At 40.1% G+C, this 14,229-nt stretch overlaps 1 protein-coding gene across 3 annotated transcripts in view; it reads right to left on the reverse strand.

Annotated features, from left to right (window-relative positions):
- Positions 1 to 14,229, reverse strand: part of elf1 (E74-like ETS transcription factor 1) — a 54,946-nt gene that overhangs the window by 28,244 nt on the left and 12,473 nt on the right. Inside the window, exon 1 of one of the 3 annotated variants that reach the window (XM_042492938.2) lies at positions 11,230 to 11,551. The exons of 1 other annotated variant lie outside the window; for it this stretch is intronic. The gene's annotated coding sequence lies outside the window, so the exon portion shown is untranslated. Of the gene's footprint in view, positions 1 to 11,229; positions 11,552 to 14,229 lie in introns of those variants that run through there. One more of the 3 variants, XM_042492941.2, reaches the window with a different exon arrangement.

Consider the following 14,229-nt stretch of genomic DNA (forward strand, 5'->3'; position numbering starts at 1 on the left):
GCCATTAGATTACGCAAGTTTCCACAACAGCTAAATTCTCGTGGAACGAAATTCCAGTTGGAGCTTATACATCGTATGAAGTTTGCAAAGATACTTTCCACACCAGCCTTGCAGCATACCACTAGGTACATGCTCAGATAGAGTTCTGAAATCTCAGAGCTCAAAATCTGAGTCAAGGCTATGATCAGGAGACCCGGCTGCTGCAGAGGAGGCTGCATACCAAACAGGTCTGGACACAAGCATGCTCATGTGTCCACCCATAGTCAGGCATGCAGCAATACGCCTAGAGAAGGAATAAAATCAAGCTTGATGAAATAATTTCATTTTTCTCTGTCTTGTCATACACTTTGGGGGTCAAACTCCTCTTAAAGGTATAGTTCAACATTACGAGTTAGATTATAAAAGATTATAAAATCTGTACCGCTGTAACCGTATTGGTACCACTCTCACATCTGTGCAGCCATATGAAAATATGTAGCTTCAGCCAGTAGCTTAGCATAAAGACTGAAACCAGGTGTCAAAGTTAGTCTGGCTCTGTCCAAAGAGTAACACAAAACACCCATAAGCAGAAAGTTAACCCCTAGTCTCCCTGAAAAACTGCAACTCAGCAATTTTACACTTCAGTTTTTGTGAAAAGTAAACAAAAACTATATAAAATATTATCTTAGGAGCTTTAAAAAGCAGCTGGTTTTCTCTTGATTCCAGTGTTTATGCCAAGCTAGGCTAACAAGCTGCTGTCTGCATGTAGCTTCAAGAGCAGTATCAGTCTTCTCACCTAAAGCCCCTTTCCCACAGGACAAAAAACATTAACACTCGCGAACATTGATTTTATGTCTAAAGTAGGAAAGGTTACAACAGGCATTTATTCTCAGGACAAATCACTAGGCAGTAGTCATGGGTATTTGAAGTATTAAAACTTTGCTGAAATAGTTTCAATAAAATCCTCAAAACAATTGAATGGCATGACAGCTTTGGTGCTGTAACTGCCTCTCTCACACCTACTGCACAGTGCAAACGGAGAGGACCCCGGGCCCCAGATAGCAGAGGAGCCATAGACAATGATTCCTTGCATGAAATTAATTGCAATACGTTTTTCTCTTTTTTTTTCCTGATGGTCTGAATAAGTCACTAAATTTGATGCCATTAGCTTCTTAGAAATAAAGTGGTTAAGAGGGTCTGAAAAGTAGATGAATTTAGCAAGAAAGTCACCAAGTTGGCAACACAGTTTACAGCTTGTGTCAGTAATTTCTGCAACTCTATGTTATCTCAGTCACATTACAGCCTTCTCCGTCCATGTAGCACTCGAACATCTTTCCAAAATAGTCCTTATCGAGCGTGAAAGCTTTCTACTGTTTACTAAACCTTTTTCCAGCACTGACATTGAACGTGACACACCAGAGAAAAAAGACAAAAAACGAATGGATACTTCTCTACATGCAATGGGAAAGGAGTCTATTGTCTATTTTAGCTATTTTTCCCTTGTTTAAAAAACCTGCATATGTGTGAAAATTTTGGTGGGAAAGGGTATAGCTCTCAGGAAGAAATAAAATGAGTGTTTTTACAAAAATGTTGAATTATTTCTTTAAACTCAATATAAGTTCCTTCAGCTCACAGTGTGTCACACTACAGTTTATTATTTATGATAATGTGTTCTCTGTGTGAGAGGTTAAAACCCCATGAACGATGCTACTTTGCAGCTTTAGCAAAGCCGTTTTTAAGATTCCCGCAGATCAAGCTTCAGTTTAGCAGCTAATAACGACTAAATCAGCTCTTCTCATCTGATCCCCGTAAAGCCTCGCAGATAGGACCACTCACACTGAGACAGCTTAGCCCCTTCAAGAGAGCTTATCTGATTTCACACAATTGGATACTAGGTCAGTGTGGTATTAGGTATCACCGGCCAATGTTTCGATGTAATCTTGAAGCCAGTGAACGTCTGCCCCGCTGCTGGATGTCGGGACAGGAGAGCTGAGTCATGATGTCTGGTGCATACTTCAAACACGGATGAAAACTGTTAAAACCATGTGACTGAACTAACAAGCCTAAACTACAACTCATGAGGTCATGTTTGGATTGCATGCTTTAGCGATTACATCATAACTTGTACTTCAGTCACTTGACATGTTTTTCTGTGACTAAAGTCTTAACTAAAAGTTAAGATTACTGCACTAATCCCAACCATTTTCCTTTAGATTATTTATTTCAGTTGCTGCAAGCATCAGTCAAAGGTTGGTTTCACCTCTTTGGAGAAGTACTGGAGCATGTGCAGGAAGGAGAAGAACAGTCTGGTCAATATTTGAGAAGGCTTTATGAAATATACTCGTTTATGACAGTCAGGCGATGAGGAAGGTGCAGCCTCGGCGCAGGAGATGAGGACAATAAAGTATCTGGCTGCAGCAACAGACAATCTAGTTATATAAGAAAAATATTTACATGCTGTTATTGTTTAACCATATTAAGGGACTGTAATAATTATATACGGGAAGTGGGAGATGATATGAGTTTAATGAAATTACTTTTTCAGGATACATACATTAAAGACCTATGTACAGGCTAACCTTTGGCTTGTTGCTACTTTGAATAAAGAGGCCTGACAATCCGTCTCCCGAGGGGCCGGGGTTATGTTGTTGGGACGAGAATCACAATGCAAAAACGCAAAGGTAAACAAGGAGTGGCTGTTGCTTAGGAACAAGCAGAGGGAGAGGGCTTGTAAAGTCAGCTGTGTGGTACAAGACAGAGGGAGAAGGTGGGCCTCACTCAACTCAGCAAAAGGCTGTTTGCGAGGACACGTGTGGAAGAGAAAGCACAACGAGCACAGACGACTGAGTGGATTTTCAACCAGCTGCTGCCTATGCTGCTCTTTTTAGAGGAATCAAAGAAGTGGATTGTAAAAATTGTTTAACATTTTTGCTCAAGCAGACATGGTGACTCACTGAGAAACTGGAGGATAATGTTTTCACACCACTTGTACAACTGCAAAGTTACAGATGAGGTGGCCCCGGAAACATAATGTCAAACACTTCTAATAGCAACGATGTGATAAAAAACAGTGCCGTACTAATGCCGATATGTCTGGTATAAAAGAAGCCTAAGCAAGGCAGCAGTTCGCTTAGCTTAGCATAAAAACTGTATGGAGGGTGCATTTTTTTAAGATGGTTTTTTTTGTCTTTTTGCCTTTATTTTATGGGACAGATTAAACCTGAAATTGGGAAAGAGGACACAATATGCAGCAAAGGGCTGCAGGTCAGAGTCAAACCCACAGTGGCTGCAGCGACGGTCCAAATGCCAAATTCAAGGCTTCAGAACAGGAGTCTACAAACCAGACGCCACAGTAACTTTGTCCATTATTTTTATACAGCCTATGGTCTAGATGTACAAAATCTGCCCACCAGCACATTTAAATATCTTAAATTAACACATTAGAGTATGTCTTGTTTGTTTAATCTGTAATCAGCCAAGAAAAAGTGCAGCAAATAACACTCTTTAAAACCACAATGTCCCGCTGTTATGCCTTTCGAGTTTGTATGAATTACCAAACAAGATATAAAGTGTTATCTAGTGCAGTTTCAAGAGTGGTCAGATTTTGTTACCTTTGGAAAGAGCCAGGCTAGCTGTTTCCACTTGTTTCCAGTCTTAATGCTAAGCTAAGCTTACCAGCTGCTGCCTGCAGCTTGATTTTTGATGATCAGATATGAGAGTGGTGTGAATCCTCTTGTAAGCGTATTTCTCAAACTGTAAAAAAAATAAGTTGATGGTCCTCATTAACAGGATCCAGGACCCCACTCACATAGACTTTTATACCTCCCTCCATAGAAACTGTCCATACATCTTGGACTATTATCCCTGCATACTGCGCACATTTGCTCTACTGTGAACTTCTGCACATCCCCCTCATTGATATTTATGCGCATCATGCACCACTATAGAGCTCTCTTTTTGACAGCTATATTGTGCATACTTAATATCTTATAGTACTTTTTAAAATATCTTTGTCATATGTTTAATGTCAATTTTCTATTCTATATTTATGTTCTTGCCTGTTGCAGTACTTTGCCTTATATTCTTATTCCTCTATGTTTATTGTATGTTTAATTTATGCACCAAAAACCAAAGCAAATTCCTTGACACCAAAAACTCAAAAATGAGAATGAAATGTTTGATATGAATGGGGCAGCAGTATTGAGCAGTACTCGTATATGCTATTAAGGTAACACACAAGACGTTTCAGTTTCAACTGGGATTTGCTTGAAGGGCAAATTCAAAAGCAAATGAAGATGCCACTAGAGTTACTATCTGTAAAATCTGTCATTTCTTCCTGCAGCTCTGTGTGTGTGAACTGACATGTTCTGGAGCATTCATCTGTCAAACCTGTGATTCAGCCTCTTGTTTTTCACACATGCTGTCCACCAAACCAACCACATGTCATGACAAATTTTCACAAAAAAAGGCAACTTCTTTGCTAGTAAATGTGGCTCTTTGAGGCTCAATTTAAGCTAAATTAAATGTCACAGCTTCTGCCACAGTACTTTCATTTCTGGTCATTTCACAAACTCACAGGAGGAGGTGATGAGAGGAAAAAAGTGACATTTACATAGTACGAGAGCAAAGCATCAAGGGAAAGGGGGAGAGGTTTCAAGACCAACATAAATAAATTAGGAAATAAATGAACTTTAACTCTGGCCTGCATAAGTAAAACCTTTCCACTCAGACAGGAGTTCAGCAGATCATTGAGAGCTGCAGTCATTATGGGCATGGCCAGTTTTCCATACAACAGCCGGCTGCTGCTGAGACTTCCAGACAGACACCACTGCAGCTGGGTGTCTGGGACTGAAGCCTCCCAAAAACTCATGTGGGAAATCGATTTCCCTCTGAGCCTGGGTCAGAACTTTTTACCAAGTGATACTGCATTAAAGCCAACATCATGTTTAAATTAGCATGAGGGAGTGTGAGGGAGTATTTCACTGACAATGTCAGTTTTATGTTCAAATGCATCTCACAGCCTTTTTCTTTTCAGCCATGTCACCTCAAGCAGGGTTGAACCCACATAATTGGAACGAAAATCACTGCAAATGTAAATACGTAAGCATGTAAATATGTTTTCAGGCTGCTGCATTATATAGTATAGTGCAGTTTGTTATCATATTCCTGTATTTACAAATTACCATACGGTTACAAATAACCGTGCTTCAAACAAAGACAGAGCCAACAGAAAGCTGTAATGGAAATTTTTATGAGGTTCTGCATGCTGCTTTTATCTGGCACAAAATAAACTTGCACCTCAAACCTGCCTCCACCCACACAAGCACTATGGTAGATAAACTTTATCAAGATACATGCATTATCACGATTTCCATCATAAAGCTCAAAACTAATGGAGTTTATTAATACATTTTAAAGTTGGTTGCGAGAACTACAGGGTAATAAAGGGCAAGTCATGTCAGTTCTAAAAATACAATCTCTATTACTAATCTATTACTAACAGAACAGGATTAGTCTGTTGGCCTTATCATTAGCTGATATTTACACCATCCCCTAACAAAAGTCAACTTTTTGTTTTGAAATGTACAAGAAGCATCACTTTTTCGGCATCATCAATGTAAAAAAAATAAAGTAATACTCAGTGTTAACTAAAAAAACGTAAAACTATTAGGCAGAGGTGTGGACTTAAGTGACTTGGACTCAGACTCGAGTCATAAATTAAATGACTTTATGACTGAACTTCTTCAAATCAAAAAAGACTAACACCAGTGACTCATGACATAATTTGGACTTGAGCCTTTTGACTTGACACCCTCCCCCAAACCCAAAGATTAAAAAGTATGTTACTAAGAAAATGTGTGAAAAGTCAGTGCATTTCCAGAATCAACTGACTGTAATGCTTTTAATTTCCAGCAAATCAACATGTTATTCCCCAAATCAGTCAGCATCCAGTCAAGTTGCAGGAAAGAAATATAAAGTGCTAATGTTACATTACTGATACCAAAAAGAAAAAACACAGATTAAAAAATATGATACAAAAGAAAATGTATCTTGCATACAAAAGCTATGGGGTGGATAAGTATGCAAAATGCACAGATCAATAATTACAAATGAGAGCACAACTTCCATCTTCATTCAAAATTTGACTTTCCCCAAAGAAGGGTAAGGTGAGGCAAATAATAGCATAGTTGGCTATGCTATTATTTAGCTGAATGGCTACACAACTTTTTAGCAAACTTTTTTTTTTAAACAAATAAAAACAAATGTTTAAAGCTGTCAGTTTAAATTCAATATATTATTATTGGGGTGGCAGTAGCTCAGTCCATGGGGGATTGACTTCAAGTCCCCATGCAGACCCAACAGGGAGTGTGGACTGGTAGCTGGAGAGGTGACAGTTCATGCACCTGGGAGCTGCTAAGGTGGCCTTGGGCAAGGCACTGAACCCCCAACTGCTCAGGGTGCCTGTCAATGGGCAGCCGCATCCTGTTTGTGCATGCGTCTGTATTTTGGGCCTGTGTGTGTGTTATGTGTAAAATTTTCTCTTTCTGTCTTTTTGATGAGCGCATTATGACTTCTATGGAACACTGTTGGTGTTGATTCTGTTATAACCCAACAAATTTTATAACCTGATGATTGGTTTTGTATGTAAACATACACACAAAAAAAACTAACAACTATGGCTGTCAAAAAGTGAAGTAAAAAGTCAAACATTCCCTCTTAGATTATATATGTATAGTAGCAGATTTAATGAACTTAGTTACTTTCCTCCACTGAGCATGATACACTGTGTTGAGGCTGCACTTTTCAGTACGATGACCTATTTACAGCCATGTTAAGAGGAGAGCAGCTTTCACTAGCACAGAATCTGTGTCCTGACCAGCATGGTACGTTGCATAACCAGGAGTGTTATCAAAAGGTGTGACCTGATATTCCACATATCATCTCTTTCTCTCTCTAACACACACACACACTCTCTCTCTTTCTTTCCTTCTATGTCTGAAAACAGCATTCTTGTCTGCCAGGTAGATGTTATGAGTCGCATACAAGTAGAGAGTGAGAGCTCATGTCTTTAATGGTCTCTTGTGGATTTTAATGAGATAAATTAGAGTGAAAATTTGCAAAATAGTCTCATCAAAAGTGTAATGTGTGCAACTTTGTAGTTTTGTGACATGGAGCGCATTCAGAGTATTGTTACTTCAACGCCTAAAGCAAAAATAAAAATCTCTGAAAGACCTTAGCCAACCCTTGAGTATTTTGGGACATGTTTATAATGACTGAAAAGTCCAGCATTACAACATGTCCTTCTCCGTTCTCAGAAAACAAGTCTGAAGAGAAAGACACATGAGGACTAAAAAGCCACATCACTGCTTCTCAGTTACAAATCAAGATTTTCAGGGCTGGAAGGCAATCTGCCTGGATACAAAAACACTGAGCTTTTTTGGGCGCTGTGTTCAGATGTGAGGATCACAGCTCTGGTTTGTCATGTTCGTCAGAACAACGGGCTGCCAGTCCCAGCTCGCTCTGAGTGTGAGACAGTTGCAATGCGGGAAGACAGTTGCTCAATCGATTTCACTTTATTTATCAAGGGAGGGTTTCCTGACTGTACCTGCAATATATTAACACAGACACACCAGTGGTTCTGACTGGCTGAGTGCAGAGTACCTGAACACAGTGTGTGTGCCTTGCTCAGAGGCACCCGGACAGTAGCCGTTAGGGCAGAGGAGAGTGTTACACATTAACTTTCCCCACCCAGTTATTTCCAGCTGGTCACAGGAGTTCAAACTTCCCATCACAAGCCCACTTATTCAACCTCTAAGCCTCCATCCACTCCAGAAAAAGAGAGCGCTATGGAAATCAAAATGGCACAGAAGAAATGGAGAAACTGACATGGAAACATAATGCAAATCCATCCTTGAGCAATAAAAAACAGCCAAACAAACCACTGAAACAGGATAGGAGCCCTGACTCTGCTTTCTCACATTAACATTTTCCGTCCAAGTTTATGAAAAGATAATGACCATGGGTAAACATGACCTGTGTGTCTACTAGTTTCACTATGAGTCCCCTGGTTGTATGCATCCCCCTCAGAAAATGGGCCAGAAGTAGTGGTAAAAGTGAGGATGAACTGGTAAAAAGAAGTGAAAGAGCGGATATTTCAAACTTAGAAATCTTGTCAAAGAGAAAGAGAGCAGTCTTTACGCAGACAACTTAAACTGACATGTTTAACTGTAATAACTTGTAATACACTACATTTGTGCATTATTATGTAGCGGATACATTAACACGTGTGGTTAGGTGTAGGCACAGAAGGCACTTGCTTATGGTTAAGAAAAGATCGTGATTTGGCCTAAATAACAGGTTTTGATGGCACTATCCCAACTGAAAATGCAGCGATGTCTGTACAAAAAAAAAAAGACTTTTTGTGACCCTATCCTTGGTAGACATTCGGCATTATCTAATTAAAAAACAACCACTTTTTGTTGCACTATCCTTGATGGAAACACAGTATTGTGTTGGTAAAAAAACAACCCTTTTTTGTGACACAATCCGCAGTGTAAACACAGCAACAGGTCTCTACAAAACACCCACATTTGGTGGGTAAAAAGTCACTGGAAACACAGCAAGACTCGTTTTTCTCACCTAAGTGTCACACCAACTCCCATCCACTCAATCAACCCACGACAAAGTCAGCTCATATACTACATCCATTTAGAAATGTTGATATGGAACATATGAAACATGCAAATTTAACATATTGGGGTTTTGCAGAATCGTACAATACCCATATTTCCTTCTGGCAACTGGGCTGTTAAACTACCTTGAGAAGCTTTTTTATTCCGATGATGTAGACTCAGTACAAAATTTTAGTCTGTGCAAATGCATTATATTTGCATTACTGTTGCCTAACGATATGATAGAAAACAGCAGTGCACGCAACTCCAAAAATCTTAAATATTATATAGGGGTGCATAATTGTGCTGAGGATCCAAAAACAAACCGAACACTGGCATTCACAGATAGACAGATACGTTTCTGTTCATTTTGCCAACTTTAAATCAATTATCTGTGAGTGCCGGTATTCTGTTTGCCAAACGATGTGACAACATGTTTTTAAAGAAAGAAATACTTCTGATCCATTGTGTGATAAAGAACAGTTTGTACCTGGCCATGTGAAACTGAATCTGGCTCGGTGTTTATTCAACTCAGGGCATTAAGAGACAGTTTGTACCTGTACATACAATCTTGGCTCTGTATCTCTTCTGTTTGAAGCATGTGCCTGTAACATGAAACTTAATAAATCCTCCATTTTTACATATCTCGGCATGCTGGGACTGTAGTAGTAAACTCCACCCCACCCCACCCCCTCCTCTCGTCATGCACTTCTCTTGCAACGCCTCCGTCATGTTGCCCAAGCCTAATGATCTAATTACAGGCTAAGACTTGTTGACTTTGTATTGAAAGTGGAGCCTACCTGACAGTACGGTCCAGCCCCCCCTTCTCTCAGTCTCTTCATCAGCCTCTATGTCCTCTGAATGGTACACACACTAAACAGTACCAGTTCATCCTCCGAGGAACGACAGCCTCATTTACAATCCAAATCAGGGTGGGCACACAGTATGATGAAAAAGTTAGGCCAAATGCAAACTCATATCTGCTCAAACACAACAGAGCCATTCACTCACTGGGTCATGTGCTGATTCTACAGCAGGTGACAAATACAAATAGAGTGCAAGGCCAATTGATCCAAACCTAGTAATAGTTTAGTCACTGGGCCTAAAGTACACAAATATTTGGTATCTTTGCAGTGATCTGTTCTCAGTTGCCTGTCTTGGGCCCCAACTGCAAGTTACCTCAGACATTACATCAACAAAATCAATACTGAATGCCAAACTGATGAGACAATCACAAGCTTAAGTCTTTTGCATATAACTTTGTTAAGTTTGACCAAAATTGGATGGAAATCTGCACTTGGCTTTTCTATGATAACTGCAGTACACTGTGTCGTATCCTGCAGCAGCATAGATTCAATAAAAAGTGGGTGTGAGAGCTAGATGTTTCTCAAACTGCAGCTGAGTTTTTTCAGTGGTATAGTTTGTGTACAATGTCTTCTGTGGTCCCAAAAAAAAAAGTGCAGAGTAGATTTCTGGTGAAACAGGAAGTGTGCTTTTATCTCTGCTGCACTGAGCAACTTTAAGAAACACAATCTTCCCACATTAAGAAGAATAACTTAACTGGTTGATGGGGGGGAAAAATCAACTTTAGGGAAGGTCAGCTAACATGTGCATAAAAGAGGAAGCAAAATACTGTGGGTTTAAACTTCCCTCTCAGTTAGAATGAAGAGCCTGTACTTAACAAGATGAGTAACATTCTGTTCTGATGGCCTGAAGATTTTGATGCATGAAGCGCTGCATGACTGACTGCACGCAGTACCCTGTGAAGAGCAGCAAACCACCGCAGCTTTTGTGTCAACTCCATGCAGCTTTCTATTTTAAAAAACAACTGATTTAGATTTGAAAAGCAATCAGGGATCAGAATCGACATGATGTGTAATTGCTGATTTCTACACCATGAAAAATACATGTGGGCTTGGTCAAGGGGCTTGCAAAACAGTGTTCCCGCCCTTGCTTCAGCACACCATATAAGGCAACAACTCATAAAAGAAAAGCTACAATCAGACATATCAGCAAAAGATCACTCTCGAGATGACAAACGCAGAAATTCAAACCTATTACTTAATCTCATGCGTTGTCAAACTGTAGAAAGTGTCAATTGAGTTTGAGAGAACTGGTTTGATGTGTGCAACTCAACATAAAAGCTTCATAAATAAAGTTCCATTGAGTATTATCAATACTATGAATACTGTTTTGCTGTTTCCTTGAACAAAGTTGGATATAAAGTTTGCTTGGAAGACATTGGGTAGGGAAAGAACAACATGTGCTTAAATGTTAATTGAACTTGCATTAATTTGTTGAAGTTCTCCTTAGAAAACATGTTAAGTGTGCCTATAAAATGCTACAATAAAGCCAAAGGTACATATTATGGTGACCTAACAACCTAGTGGACTGTCCACCAACAAATACAACTCCCAAATTCACATATATGTTGACCCGTTAACACAGAAGTATTGGCTTTGACATCTTAAAAATTCTCAGAAACCCACTTTAAACCATTTGATTCTACGAACAAGAACCAACAAAACAAGCAAAGTGTGAAGAGGAGCAGAGGAGGAGAGAACTATTCATCACTAACCTCAAAGACTCAGGATTCGGGTGACAATGTCCATAATAGCAACCGAGCAAGTGTCGATCACAGTAACCAATGAAAATCAAGAGGAAAATAAGCAACAAAAGGCGAAAAGAGGGATAATCCAAGGTGCGTTCAGAGGGGGACAAAGCTGTCTGAAGGTGTGGACCATTGGCTAACCCCACACCTCTTTCTCACAGCGACAAAACAAAACTGGAGAGGAGGGGAGAAACAAAAAAAAAAGACAATGCAATGGCTGCTCTTAGAAGCAGAAAAAGGAGAAGTGTAGTGAAGCAACTTGTCCTCTCCCTATGAGTCACGCAGCACTGTCGCCATTGGTAGGGGAGCCCTGAGGCAGGGTGCTTTCACCTGGCCAATCAGCGACGAGTATCTGCCCTAAATGCAAATCCTTTCAGGTGAGTTCTTCGTGTGGCAGGGATTGGACGGGGCCACGGCGGGGGAGGGGAGAGCAGAGAGGTCCAACCAGAGGGCCACACCTCAAACAGCATGAAAGATGATAGACGGGTTTCTCCTGCAGAGGCGGAGGAGTGCTGCAGGTAAACAGTAGGGCAGGTATGCGCTTACTTTAGACTTTGACCACACAATAGGGGCCAGGAACGGTGATTAAAATCTGTATGGCAGCTCTGAAGTAAAGTTCACATCTCTTTGTGCCCCATTAAAACATTTACAGTGAATTGTGAGTCTATCAGTCGTGTCAGGGAGCCAGTTAAGCTGCTGACTTATGGGGGGTGTTGTTCTCACTGCAACAGAAAGCCCCATAAAACAACCTCTACCAGTGGGAGGTACAAAGAAATGAAACTGCAAAGTCGACTGCGTTTAAGTATGAGCAAGTGCTTCACCTCAGAGGCCTGAAATAATCTCTCTTCCTCCCCCTCCTCCTCCTCCTCTTCAAGATTCAGTGATCACGATCATAGCAAAGCTCCTGTTGTGAACATCACATGCAAGTTTAACTCATATATTCATGCCTCAAATTTGGAGGTTATAACAATATGCAGAATGTGTCATGGATCAGTAGCAGATCATTTTCACTGACACATATCTTGTAAAGTTCAGTGTACGCAGATAGAACTGAGACTTGATAAGAATCTTTATCAGAAATGACTCAAGCAAACAGGAAGTGGAGGTCTGTGGTGAGTGTTGAGCACGCTGTGTCCTCACTCTCTCGTCTGTGCATCAATTTGTACACTCAAATAAGCCCCATGTATATTCAACAGAAGCAAGAGTCAAATATTTAAATAAAACCTGGCTCAAATTGGAATTGTTGGGAAAGAACGTAAACATAAACAAGCAGGACATGGAGATTGATATTTTACAAATGAACCCATTAAACTCAATTGCAACTGCGGAGGGAGTCTGTTTGTCACGGACGCCCAAATCGCCCTCTCAGTCTCCACCGAGTGCTCTCATCATCACATTAATTCTTCCTGGCCTCCATTCAGTACAGTTCAGCTCCGAGTAGAAAGCAGCTGTTTGCCTCAGAGCAAATTGATAGCCTTGCTGTGAGGAAAAGTTACACCAAACAAGCTCCATTTATCACCGCCTTTTGGAAATACCGTGCACAACCCCAAAACTTCGAAGGAAACTGTTCATTCTTGTGATATCAACTCTTGCAGTCCTGCTGAAATCCAGGACAACTATGTAAACATACGAAAACACACACATGCATGTGCACAAGCAAATTTGATTCCATGTCACTCCCCTTATGTAAGCCTTACAGATGATCCAAATCTCTGTTTAAACACCAAAGAGTTTTAAAACAGCGAGGCTGAAAGGAGTTGTGTACATGAAACACAATATTGGAGGTGTATTGCAATTACGTTATCAACAGGCTCTTTGTTTAATCTTTTTATTTTTTTTCCCTTATTCTAAGTCTTGAAATCCCATTTATACATTCACACAGTTGATCTACTCTGAAAGAAAGCCATCAAAGGAAAAGGAAACATTTGTGATAAACTGAGGTGATATTTTAGAGCTGCTGTACTGAGCTGTGACTGTAAGCTTTTAGATTCAAATTCTGCATATTCTTTACAACATTTGAAAAGAAAAAAAAAACTGTAATGAGACTGTGCTGCATTCCAGCGATCTGTTAATTGTGGGTAATCAGCTGTGTCGGAAAAATATTTCCCTGACAGAAAGTCTCTTAAAAGGAGCAAACAAATATATTAGATGGCAAGGAATTGAAAGCACTTCATGACTTTCCTTCAATGAATACTAAAGAGCAAATATTACTCCTCTGTGTTTGCTAGTATCTTCTGAGCTGTCCTTGTAGTTTTTGGTTAGAGGAATTGCAGTAACATGAATCAATTAAATGTTCACACATGTCCTGCTAAGGTCTCATGTAGCGAGACAGAGCGAGAATATCCACCTGCTCATGACCTATAATTATGTATAATAGGTACTGTATATAGGGCAGGGTATCTCTTCTGAGCTCAGGATACCCCACGTTGCAACCCAGAGAACTCAAAGGATCCTCCGCCAAACACAACAGCAATCCCCCAGAGGTCTTGTGTCTGTGCCTCGACAGTCAGGGTTCCCACACATTTTCAAAGGCAAATTTTAAAAACTTTACAATGACTTTTCAAGGACCCATGATACCTTTTTTTCCTCCCAAATTGCTCAGTGTTTGTTCAAACATATCAGATTCAAACTCTCTTCACGCATAGTTTTAGCTGTAGCTGGCATACATGGAGGGAGAGACGAAACACTGGGGGAGAAAATGAAACGTACGTGATGGTAAACAAAACATTTTCACACGCCAATGCATATTAGAGGAACTTTACATCGACAGCTGCCGGGAATAAATTTGCCATTATTTTACATTACATAGAAGATTGGACTAACTGTAAGAATTTCATTACATGCTAATCTATTACTGTTCCAAAAATTTTCAATGATTTTTTTTACTAATTCCATTACTTTTTCACAATGGATTGACTCTTGGTGAGGGATAGACAGAGAACATCTGGGGTACTGGTACACCCCAAA

The sequence above is a fragment of the Plectropomus leopardus genome, chromosome 8, assembly GCF_026936395.1.
Source record: "Plectropomus leopardus strain MGB_pleo_1.0 chromosome 8, ASM2693639v1, whole genome shotgun sequence".
NCBI classification, from domain to species: domain Eukaryota; kingdom Metazoa; phylum Chordata; class Actinopteri; order Perciformes; family Serranidae; genus Plectropomus; species Plectropomus leopardus.